General features: G+C 47.1%; 1 long non-coding RNA gene across 1 annotated transcript in view; it reads left to right on the forward strand.

Annotated features, from left to right (window-relative positions):
* LOC137225927 (uncharacterized) overlaps positions 1 to 13,266 on the forward strand; it is a 39,936-nt gene that overhangs the window by 3,541 nt on the left and 23,129 nt on the right. The window lies entirely within an intron of this gene.

Here is a 13,266-nt window from a genome sequence, read left to right on the forward strand (position 1 = left end):
TGTACTCTGTGCACAAAATTGCTATGGACCAAAGACTGCTCTAAAAAATAAAGGCTATTTTTTTTTTTAATGGCTGGCGTCTTGCAGTGCCTGGTCATGGTAGAAGTTAGGCATAAAGCAGAGGACCTGGGGATTTAACTCAAGGGCTCTAGGAATCCATGGAAGAGTCCACAGCAGAGAGGTCATGATGGGATTTGTTCTTTAAGCAGATGCCTCTCATCAGCAGGCAGGGAACACTGTGGGGCCCTGTTTGGCTGGGGTGGGGATTTCTGTGTTCCTGTGTGGGGAAGATTTTGCAGAAAGCGTCTGCCCTCCCATTCCTACCCAGCCCTGCTAAGCCATCTGAACCCTCTGAGGTATCACTGGATGACCCTCCCAAAGGACTTCATCTCATACCCACTCCATTCTCTAAATGAATTTTTCTCCAACCATACAACTTAGTTTGGAAAGTCTCATAGAAAAATATTTTCATCTATTAATTATGTTCTCATGGGTTCCTTGGAATGCAACAAGAGATGAGAATCCTTTGAGCTCAGCATCTTGCCTTTTTCCTAAAATTTCCCCTAGATTTAGGAGCCCACTTAACAGAAGGTGTAGTCTAAATATTCCTATTACCCATCACTTTCCCATCTGAAGAAAACTAAAAACTGGACAAAATATAAAACAATGGTTTTCCAGCACTGGACTGTGATCCATGGGGAAGAGTAAAGAAATGAAGTGAACCCTAAGACACGTCACTTACTGCCTGTAGGGAGTTTCAGCCACTGTTCAGGGAAGTTGAATCCAAGCAGAGCCTTGTGATCTTCCTGAATTGAAGAGACAGCTGGACCTGTGAGAGGCTAAGGCAACTGGAGTTTTCAGGGCAGGTTTTGGAGAAGAGATCTATGGAGGGTCCTCTTAGGTCTTGGTCAGCGTATTGTATGTCAGGAAACAACCTAAGTCCAGGGAAAGAGCCACTTGAAAGGAACAGAAGGAACAACCCTCAGAGAGGTTGGGGATAGTTTGTGTTCCCACCAGCTGGTGGAAAACCTTGTAATTCATGGGGAACTGGATAGAGTACCTAGGAGGGTATATTCTCTGAAGTTAAACAAAATTAGCCCTAGAATAATGGCTGCTCTAGTTCTGCCTAACAAATCTTAAAGGTAAGCCTTGACAAGGTCTAACTGCTTCCAGGTAACTAAACTGTATCTTAGACAAAAGTTCAAGAATATTTAAAAATAAAAATATTCAATAAACAGAAAAGTAAAATTCACAATGTCTATCTAGTCAACAATTACTAATTATTCATCAAAGCATGAAAATATGATGCAGGACAAGAGAAAAACTAATACAAACAGAACTGCAAATGACACAGATAATAGACTTATTAGACAAGAGCATCAAAAAGGTTATAACTTTGTTCCATATGCTTTGGTAGGTGGAGGAAAGATTGAGCATGTTAAGTAGAGGTACAGAATATATAAAAAAAGTCAAGATTCTAGAGGTAAAAGTGAATATATCTGAGATGAAAAATACATTGGACAGGATTAATGACAGATTAATGCTAAAAGACTGATGAATTTGAAGAAATGGCAGTAGAAACTATCCAAAATGAAACAGAAGGAAAAAATCAGACTGAAAAAAATATGAACAATGAACTGTGGGAAAACTTCAAGAGACCTAAACATGTATAATTGGAGTCCCCAAAAGAGAGGAGAGGGGGAAGGACAGAAAAAATATTTGAAGGAATAATGGCTGAAAAATTTCCAAGTTGGATGAAAGCTATAAACCCACAAGAAGCTCAATGAACCCTAAACAAAAGAAATAAGAAAATTACACCAAGGTATATCATAATCATTTTGCTTAAAACCAGTGATAAAAAGAAAATCATAAAGCAGTTGGAGCAAAAGACCTGTTATGTACAGAGGAACAAACATGAGAATGAAAATAGACTTATCACTGGAAACAATGCAATAGAGAAGACAGTGCAGTGACACCTTAAGAGTGCTGAAAGAAACACCCTTGTCAACCTAGAATTCTATGCTTGGTGAAAATACCTTCCACAGTTAAGGTGAAATAAACTTTCTTGGAATGGCAAAAGATGGAAGAATTTATTACTAGAAGACCTGCACTACAGGGTATATTAAAGAAGTCCATCAGGAAAAAGGAAAATGATTCCAGATGAAAATGTGGATCCACAAAAAGAAATGAAGAATATCAGAAATTGTAAAGATGTAGGTAAATATAGAATATTAAAAAAAAAAGCTTTTAAAAGGACAATTGACAGTTCAATGTAAAAAATGATACCACTGTATTGTGGGTTTTATAACACATGCAGAAGTGAAATATATGACAAAAGGAGCAAAAAGATGGGAGGGGGAGAAATAGAAAAATGCTGTTCTAAGGACCGTTTACTATACATGGAGTGCAATAATATTACTTAAGAGTAGATAGCATACCATAAACTCTAAAGCCACCACACACAAACACAAAGAGTTATGGCCAATAAATTGACAAAGGAGGTTAAATAGAATCATTAAAAATATTCCATCCAAACACTCCCAAACTCATTCTGCAAGGCCACCTTCACCCTGATATCAAAACCAGACAAAGATGTCACAAAGAAAGAAAACACAGACCAGTATCACTGATGAACAAGGATGCAAAGATCCTCAACACAATACTAGTAAACAGAACCCAACAGCACATTAAAAGGATCATGCACCATGATCAAGTGGGTTTTATCCCAGGAATGCAAGGATTCTTTAAAATACGCAAATCAATCAATGTGATAAACCACATTAACAAATTTGAAGCAGAAAAACCATTTGATCATCTCAATAGATGCAGAAAAAGCTTTCAACAAAATTCAACACCCATTTGTGATAAAAACCTTCCCGAAAGTAGGCGTAGAGGGAACTTACCTCAACATAGTAGAACCCATATATGACAAACCCAAAGCCAACATCGTTCTCAGTGGTGAAAAACTGAAACCATTTCCACTAAGGTCAGGAACAAGACAAGGCTCCCCACTCTCACTACTATTATTCAACATAGTTTTGGAAGTTTTAGCCACAGCAATCAGAGAAGAAAAAGAAATAAAAGGAATCCAAATTGGAAAAGAAGAAGAAACACTGTCACTGTTTGCAGATGACATGATACTATACATAAGGAATCCGAAAGATGCTGCCAGAAAACTACTAAAGCTAATCAATTAATTTTGTAAAGTAGCAGGATACAAAAGTAACGCACAGAAAACTCTTGCATTACTATAGACTAATGATGAAAAATCTGAAGGAGAAATTAAGAAAACACTCCCATTTATCACTGTAACAAAAAGAATAAAATACCTAGGAATAAACCTACCTAAGGACATGTATGAAGACCTGTATGAAGAACAGTATAAGACACTGATGAAAGAAATTAAAGATGATACAAACAGATGGAGAGATATACCATGTTCTTGGTTTGGAAGAATCAACCTTGTGAAAATGACTATACTACCCAAAACAATGTACAGATCCAATGCATTCCCAATCAAACTACCAATGGCATTTTTCACAGAAGTAGAACAAAAAATTTCACAATTTGTATGGAAACACAAAAGACCCCGAATAACCAAAGCAGTATTGAGAAAGAAAAATGGAGCTGGAGGAATCAGGCTCCCTGACTTCAGACTATACTACAAAGCTACAATAATCCAGACAGTATGGTACTGGCACAAAAACAGAAATATAGATCAATGGAACAGGATAGAAAGCCTAGAGATAAACCCATGCACATATGGTCACCTTATTTTTGATAAAGGAGGCAAGCATATACAATGGAGAAAAGACAGCCTCTTCAATAAGTGGTGCTGGGAAAACTGGACAGCTACATGTAAAAGAACGAAATTAGAACACTCCCTAGCACCATACACAAAAATAAACTCCAATGGATTAAAGACCTAAATGTAAGGCCAGACACTATAAAACTCTTAGAAGAAAACATAGGCAGAACACTCTATGACATAAATCACAGCAAGATCCTTTTTGACCCACCTCCTAGAGAAATGGAAATAAAAACAAAAATAAGCAAATGGGACTTAATGAAACTTAAAAGCTTTTGCACAGCAAAGGAAACCTTAAACAAGACGAAAAGGCAGCCCTCAGAATGGGAGAAAATATTTGCAGATGAAGCAACTGACAAAGGATTAATCTCCAAAATATAGAGGCAGCTCATGAAGCTCAGTATCAAAAAAAAACCAACCCAATCCAAAAATGGGCAGAAGACCTAAGTAGACATTTCTCCAAAGAAGATATACAGATTGCCAACATGCACATGAAAGGATGCTCAACATCACTAATCATTAGAGAAATGCAAATCAAAATTACAACGAGGTATCACCTCACACCAGTCAGAAAGGCCGTCATCAAAAAGTGTACAAACAATAAATGCTGCAGAGGGTGTGGAGAAAAGGGAACCCTCTTGCATTTTTGGTGGGAATGTAAATTGATACAGCCACTATGGAAAACAGTATGGAGGTTCCTCAAAAAACTAAAAATAGAACTACCATACCACCCAGCAATCCCACTACTGGGCATATACCCTGAGAAAACCATAATTCAAAAAGAGTCATGTACCACAATGTTCATTGCAGCTCTATTTACAATAGCCAGGACGTGGAAGCAACCTAAGTGTCCATCAACAGATGAATGGATAAAGAAGATGTAGCACATATATACAATGGAATATTAGTCAGCCATAAAAGGAAGCGAAACTGAGTTATTTGTAGTGAGGTGGATGGACCTAGAGTCTGTCATACAGAGTAAAGTAAGTCAGAAAGAGAAAAACAATACTGTATACTAACACATACATATAGAATTAAAAAATATATGGTTTTGAAAAACCTAGGGGCAGCAAAGGAATGAAGATGCCGACCTAGAGAATGGAGTTGAGGACACAGGGAGAGGGAAGGGTAAGCTGGGAAGAAGTGAGAGAGTGACATGGACATATATACACTACCAAATGTAAAATCAATAGCTAGTGGGAAGCAGCTGCATAGCACAGGGAGATCAGCTCGGTGCTTTGTGACCACCTAGAGAGGTGGGAGGGAGATGCAAGAGGGAGGAGATATGGGGATATATGTATATATTTAGCTGATTCAGTTTGTTTTAAAGCAGAAACTAACACACCATTGTAAAGCGATTTTACTCCAATAAAGATGTTTAAAAAAAAAAGAATAGACTCCTAGGGAGGGCGCTGTAGAAGGTCAAACAGTGATCCAATGCCCTGCAGACCGCAAGCCCACATACAGTAGCTGGTGCTTCGTGGTCAACACTGACTTGTCCTCATTACTTCTCCCTTATTTCTTACAATAACCTCATGAGGTGGTTAACAGTTACTCCCCTTTACAATGAGGAAGTTCAGGCCCAGACAGGTGGGCCAATGTGTTTCTAGCAGTACAGAGCTACGAAGTGAGGGTGCTGTCATCCTAACCCCACAACCAGAGTCTTTGAAGCATCTTGGAAACAACTTGCAGGCAGAGGCTACACAAAAGCAGAGGGGATGGGTGTTCATGGCTGGAATTGTAATACATGGTTTAGGTATACGTACGATTTTAAGCACTTAACCAGACTCTCCTTTGTGGTCAGCATTTATTCTCTGGCCGAAGAAACATTCAGAGTGGGTAGTATTTTTGTAAAGAAACAGTGATTGCTGGCAGCCTTCATGGGTTCATTAAAAACAAGTCATGGCTTGATGACATTCAGTTTCATTGGGCAGATACACTAAGCCATAAGACCCAGTACTCTTGAATAAAGGGCATTGTGAATTCTATAAAACATTTGGTATCGTTTTTAAATATGCTACTGTGGACAAAATGGGAACAGGGGTCTGAAGGAGGGTGACTGCAATTAGATGGGCAGAAAGTGGGTTGAGCTCCGTGCCCTCAGCCTGAATGATGAGCCTCGTTGGGTGCAGATGCATTTTCTATACTGTGGCTGCAGGCTCTGGGGCTGTAACAATTCATTTTAATCAACGACCTAAATCATGGCAGCCTCATTTATGCTGTGCAGATGGAAAAGAACCTTGGGGAGAGAGCTCTTGTGTTGAATGAGAGGTTCCAAGGAGTACTGGGATGGTGACTGCACCAGGAAGGTGGGTCTCAAAGGCACAGTTGTAGGCCTGCTGTGCCCACAGGGAAGCCAAGCCATGGTTTGTCATGGGACTTGGACGCAAGGATTATGATGTGAAGTTTAAGCTTTCACAGAAGGTTCATGGTATTTTGTAATGAGTCCTACTACTTAGACTACAGACACCCTCCTCAGGGTCTCAGAGGACTTAATCCAGAGAGATCCAGAGAGCTTCTGATGGATCTTTCTTCTTTCACACTCACCACCAACCCACTTTCCCACTAGCTCACTCAAGTGTGCCCCATCTACCCATCTACTGTCATTCACCAATCTGCACACTCATCACCCATCATCCAACTACATATTCATCTATCTACCCAATCTTCATTCACCCATCCATCCACTTACCCACCATTATCCATCCATCAGTCCGTCCCTCCATCCGCCCATCCATCCATCTTCCCACCCACCAACCCACCCACCTGTCCATCTACCCATCCTCCTAGATACAGTATCCAGCACGTGTCTGCTCTATCTCAGGCAGTGTACCGAGTGCTGGAGAGCTAACAGATAAATGAATGCAGTTCCTACTATTAAAGAGCTCATAGCCTGTTTATGGGTGGGCGTGTGTGTGAGTGGGAAAACAGAGGACAGAGAGTCAGTGAGGGCATTATAAAGTGTGGAAGCAAGGTCAGGCTGAGGCTCTGGGCAGTTCAGGGGCTCTAGAGGCCCCAGACATGACGATTGCCTGATAAATGTCATTCTCTTATCCCCGAGGCCTGGTGTTCTTCAATTCTCCCTCTTTCTACCATCCTTGCTTCCCCTTGAGCCACCCTTCCCTTTTCTAGAATTATGAGAGCTGACAACAGCCAAGGGTTGGGGGAGAATAAATGAATTTCCGGCTTGTATATCATTGCAGAAGCACAGACTACTCTTTGCAGGTTTCACCCTGACCAGTAGCCATTTATCAGGATAATACATTTATTTATTGCTTCTTGACCATTTTGCATTGAGATATATGTGCAAACTTAAAGCGCCAATGATTTGCTTGCAAACATAAAAGATAGGAAAAGAAAATGAAATTGGGCATATTAGATTATTCGGTATTGAATTCAGCGTCGGCAGCCTCCCATTTTTCTCCATCTCCCGCTTTTTGTACAAATCAATTTACATGACTTTTGCTGGAAATATTTAGCATCAAAATCTACGGGTAAAACCCAGCAGTGGTAATCATTCTCGTACCAGCAGGCAGTGAAATGTGGAGCAGCGTTGCTGCTGGGCTGGTGCCCGGGTGGCTGTACCGCACAGACCTTCCTCCCATCCCTCATGCCCACAGACACATGCACACGGGCAAATGCGTGCACACACACGTGCATACATGCACACACATACATGATGCACCAAAGTCACTGTATTGCGATTGGGGGGATTAAAAGAATGAGTCATTGACGACTAGTGAAGGTCAGGCTTGTCTGCAAAACCTGCCGGGGCTTGGGGAAGTCACAGTGTGGGGGGCCTCTGGGTTCTTTCCTAGGAGGCTGCAGGGGGATTGACACCCCGTCTTGGGTGTATGAGGATTTGAGCTCCAGCGTGGAGATGCACGTGTTCAGCAGTGAAGCTCTCCTAAACCTACCCCACCACCCGGCCCCCAGGGATGCGCAGGCCACGCATCTAGTGATGAGTGTGGGAGGGCGGCCACTGTTCAGGCAGCTGTGCCGACAGACCCCCCGCCCCTACTACCCGCAGCACGTGCGGCCAGGGCTCCTTGTTCCTCTCCGTGGGGCCCCTGCACCCGCTCCTGGCAGCCTTCCTGCCTTCCTCCAAGTTCAGCCCCTCAGTTTCCTTACCCCTCCCTGAGTGCCCTTCTGTTACCAAAAGCTCAGCCTCTCTGTTCACCGGGGCCAAATCAAATCTCAGAGACAGAGTTTTGGGTGCAGTGGGAAAGAATAGTTTTATTGCTTTGCCAGGCAAAGTGGGCCACAGTGGGCTGCTGCTCTCGAAAACTAGGTGCCCCACCTGGAGGATCTGATGAGGGGTTTACAACAGTCGTTCAAAGGTGGGGTCTCTGACGAGATTGGGGGTGAGCAGGGCTTCCACTCCCTTAATCTCATCTCAGGTGGCTGGTCTCCTAATCTTGAGGAGTTTCTCTGGTCCCTTTAATCTTGCCTCAGGTGGTTTCTTGGCTGCTACCCCCTTGATTAGCAACTGTTCGAATCTGCCCTTTGGAACATGGAGGCTGGAATCTTGCCTACGGGAAGTGGGGGACAAAAGGGCCTCTGTGCCCGGGAGCCCCTCAGGGCCCCATCGGTTTTAATCCTTCTACCCAAAGTGATTTCTCTTCTAACCCAGCCTCCATCCAGTCACAGTATCACATGACCCCTATTAATTTTTTATCTTTTTTTAAAACTCGCTTTCATAGGTAAGTTTACCTGGCAGGGTAGAATGGCATATAGGCCAAGACATGGAATATTTAGGCTCTCAACGTTCTAGCTGGCTTTATCTCTACCTGGTTTGTAGCTCTGTGCAAGGCCCTATGTGGGTCTCAGTTTCCACATCTGGTAAGTGGGGTAATTCTGGCCTTGCTTACGTCATCAGGTTTTTTGGTTGGTTTTCTTTTTTTAATTTCTAAAAATTTTTGGATGCATTAAGTCTTTGTTGCTGAGCGCGGGCTTTCTCTAGTTGTGGCGAGCGGGGGCTACTCTTCGTTGTGGTGTATGGGCTTCTCATTGTGGTGGCTTCTCTTGTGGAGCATGGGCTCCAGGCGCGTGGGCTTCAGTAGTTGTGGCATACGGGCTCAGTAGTTGTGGCTTGCAGGCTCAGTAGTTGTGGCTCACGGGCTCTTGAGTGCAGGCTCAGTCGTTGTGGTCCACGGGCTTAGTTGCTCCATGGCATGTGGGATTTTCCCAGACCAGGGCTTGAACCCGTGTCCCTTGCATTGGCAGGCGGCTTAACCACTGTGCCATCAGGGAAGTCCCATGTCATCGTCATCAGGTTTTATAAGAATCGCAAGAAGGAATGAATGTGAAAACAGTCTGCTAAGTTAATCCACATTCTAGAGCAGTGATTAAACATGGACCTGGCAGGGGCCCCTGTCTTCCACCCCATTTACTGGCTGTGTAACTCTGGCAAGTTGCTCAGTGTCTCTGATCCTAGGATTCCTCCTGGGTCACACTTACTTCAGAGGGTTGTTCTGATGAGGGGTGGGGGGCAGTAACCGTTAACCGTTAACCGTGACCTGGTAGCCTCATGCTTGGCTCAGGGCCTGCTGCATTCTCAGCCTTTAGTGGTTGGTAGGGATCACTCTGCAGTTTTAAAAGGTTACTAAAGCACGTGGAAGTTGGATGATTGAGAAAATGGGATTTTACTTTATGAATCAGGAAAAGTTCTGAAAAGCTGGAATCTTTCCTAGGGCTCCCAGAAGAGGGGAAAAGGGTCCGTTTTCTACGTGGCATCTCCTGTCCTCCTCTGGGGCAAAAGGAACACGAGGGAGGTAGGGGAGATTCTCAGAACCAGCCACCCAGAACCTGGGGTCCCACGGGCCTGCACCTCCTCCCAGGGCTCCCCTGCCCATCCTCTGGCTCCTGTTCCCCAGGTGCGCCCTGAGCAGGCAGGTAGTGGTGCAGGGCCCAACAGTCCCTCCCAGTTGTCCTGTAAGCAACCCCCCCACCCCAGCTGGGTCTGCGACCATGCCTCCGCCTCTCCCCCCCTCCCACCCCTCCTCCCCCGTGGCCCGCAGGAAGCGGGTCTAATGAGGGGCCCTTGGCTGCCTGCTGGGGTGGGCAAAACTGCTCTGTCAGCATTTCTTCAGCTTCCAATAAACCACAGAAAAGTTCCCTGCAGACAAAAGCTCGGCACTGAGGCCCTCTGCTTAGAAAGTAGTTTCCTCTTGAAGTTAGAGTGAAGTCAGTTTCCAGGGCTGTCCCCCACCCCACGGTTTCCTTTTGGGAAAGGATGTGGAGGGCTGAGGAAGGAAGAGGGCAGGAGACAGCCACTTGGAAAGTTCAGGCTTGCCCTCCCTTCCCTCCCCTCCCTGCCCCCTCCCTCCCCTCTCTCCCTCCCTCCCACTTACAGGGTCTGTGGCTGCAGTGGTGTTACGGTTTAGAAACCTGCAAACTCCACCATCACACCTTCTGCCAGAGTGGAGTGTGGTATTTTGTTGGTGCAAAGTGTTCCAGGCCCTGAGACGGCACACCTGACATTTGTGGACATGTTGCCACTTCCGAAACCATGGAGTTTTTGGAGTCCGGTGGACCTGGATTATGTTTCCAGATCTTCCTCTGAGTAGACTGGGGGCATGGAGACTTTCACATCCCTGTACACAAGTGTGCACGCAGTTGGTGCCCAATAAAGGCATGTGTCTCTGTAGCTTCTCTACAGTGTACAGGGGGCTCTCACACACATCCTTTCTTTGGGGCACTGCCCAGCCATTAGGAAACGACCTATCAAGTCTGAGGTAGCGTCCGAGATAAACACAGTGGGACATTGGTTAAAGCGGTGAGAAGGTGAGAAGGTTTTCTTGTGTTAGTGCTGCTGTGGGGCTGGTGGGGGGAACGGGGGGCAGCTGAACTTCATTCTGACCTAGCAGAGGTTCCCAGTGTTCTAAAACGGGAGTAGTGGGGGCGGGTGAGTGGGGGTCTGAGCAGAGTCAAGCGAAACACTGTGAGAAGCAGGTGAGAGGTTGGGCGGTGTTGGTGCCGTGTCTGCTGACTGGCACACATCACGCTGGGACAAGGGCCCCAGCCTGCTGGACGATTGCGTTTCAAAGGCTTGGCTGCAGGTCCTTGAGAAAGACACTCCAGGGTGGTAGGAGATATCAATACATATACATCTCAACAGAAGGATGGATGGAGGAAGGATTTACAATTTTAAGCTTTCTAAAGAAACTAGGGGTTCAGGAGTCCACAATCAGGTGTTGGCTGAAACAAATGGCAGATCCTTTGGTGGCCTCGAGCTGTCTTCAGCGGCATTTTTTAGGGGACGTGGCCTGAGGCTGCTAGAAGCTGTGTTAGAGTTTCTTCAGGTTTCCTAGTGTGGGTGTGGGCAGGTGGAGGAAATTGTTTATGTTGAAAGTTGCAGTTCTCCTCGGCCCAGGTGGAAGCCTGGTCTCAGAAGGCTCAGAGGACCCTGGCTAGAGTCAGTCAAGGAGAGAGAAACAGTGTCAGCAGGAGGCCAGGAGTTGCTCTTCCTCCCATTTTACTGCGGAGCAGACGGAGGCTGGGGGAGACCCACCCCGGTCACACACAAGTGATCAGGGTACCACCAGGGCCTATGCCGGGTTTGCGCCTCTGGATGGAAGCAGATGTGACACTTCCATTTGATACTCCAAGGAAGGGCAATGAGCGTTTGTCCACCAGGCCCTGAGCCTCCTGTGCCCCGTCCTCTGAGTCCCGAGGAAGGGCTCTTTGCTCCCTTGTTTATTCCCTGGGTGGGTTTGTTTTCCTCGTAGTGGGGAGAGGGCAGTGAGGTGGCCCCTCTAAGTCACAGGAAGGTGGCTCTGTGCTCACAGCGGCCTCTTCCTTCGGAGCCCTGGTGTGGCCTCCAAGTTTTCAGGCTAGGACAGGCGGGACGGGGCGTGGAACATCCTGAATCCTGCCCTGGGTGGTCCCATCACGGGCCAGATCCGGGGTGTGTGCTAGGGCTCTCGCATCCCTCTCAGCCTCCAGGGCACTGGGCTATAGTGCTCTCTGTCTGGTCTGGGCTGCCCCACCTCACTGGTGAGCAGATGGCCATGGAGCTGACCTGTTTCGGAAGAAGAACGCAGGGCGCAACTGGCTCCAGCACGCCGGGGTCTCCTGGGCCTCTTTGGCGACAGCTCTGTGTGGTGGGTGCCACTGTGGCTGGGCCCAGGTACCCGCCTACGGGAAGCTCTGGGGTGGTGAGGGGTGCAGTTTCCTCCTCTGTGTCTTCCAGCATTGCCCTAGAGTTCCTCTGTGTCCTGTTCTCCATCTGAAAAGCTTTCTCCTTGACGCTGCTCACGTTACACCAGCTCCCACACAGCTGGGGTGTCCAGTGCAGGACCAGACGTGTCTGCTGGAGGGAAGTGGCCCCCGATGGGGGCGCTGAGATGGCCAGCTGAAGTGGGTGTCAAATGGGAGTGCTGGATGAAAGCAAACACGGAGGCTGTGCCTGAAAGGGGCTGGTCCAGTGGGGAAGAGTGGGGTCCCAGCCACAGGAGGGTGGGACAGGCAGAGCAGAGGGGGCTGGGAGCCAGGGCAGAGAGTGAGTGCTTGGGTAAGGCAGCTCAGAAGTTGGACCCCAGGGCTGGGCTAACAGGGTGTCAGGCTGTCACCAGGCCATGGTCCAGGGTCAGGTTCTCAAAGATGACCGGCTGGAGGGAAATGAAGGACGTCATGCCTCAGTCAACAGAAGAGCAGGTGGTTCAGACGCTGGAGGTCCTGGCTGGCAGGAGCTCCCCTTTGTTAGAGGTCTCGTCTGGTGCTGAGCCCTTTCCTGCTCTGGGTCCACTGACGGGTTGTTCTCTGGGCTCCAGGGACCTTTTGAATAAAACTCCAGGGCCCACTGTCTGGACTGGTGGGCACAGCGGAAGAAAGTGGCATCAAACTCACGCCGGGTTGTACCACCAGTTACTCCTTCTGGATCATTAGTCCCTGGGGAGCTGGCTTCCCCAGGGCTGGAGGGCAGTGGGGGTGGGGAGAACCCCATTTGTTGTTCCCTTTCTTCCCAGTGTAGGGGGGCCCTCCTCCTTGAGCCCTCACTCAGGGGGCAGTCACCAGCTCTGGGCCTTCCAGGACATACTTCACTGTGACCAGGTTCTCACGGGGAAGAAAGCAGGGGTGCCAAGCGGTGCTGTCTACAAGCAGGAGATGCTCACAGCGGGGTGGGACTCTCCCTGTGCTGGGGTTCATACCAGCTTGAAGATGCCCGCTGGTAGTAGGCGTCAGACGCCTGCATCAGAACTCCCTGTGGCATTGTTTAAGACACAGACCTGGGGACCCACCCCAGGCCCAAGAACCTGCATGGAATCAAGTAGCCTTCAGGCTTGGGGGCCGGGAGTAGAGAGTGGCAGGCTCCCTCCCAGCCTGAGTCTGAGGCTGGCCTGGGCATGGGTGGCGTGGGTGCTGGACCGAGAATGTTCACCCTTGAACCTAGCCCAGCACTCAGAGGGACCCTTCCCGGTGCAGGGGGCATGCACAGAAGTCAGGGATGGGGCGTC

The sequence above is a fragment of the Pseudorca crassidens genome, chromosome 6, assembly GCF_039906515.1.
Source record: "Pseudorca crassidens isolate mPseCra1 chromosome 6, mPseCra1.hap1, whole genome shotgun sequence".
In the NCBI taxonomy this organism is placed as follows: Eukaryota; Metazoa; Chordata; class Mammalia; order Artiodactyla; family Delphinidae; genus Pseudorca; species Pseudorca crassidens.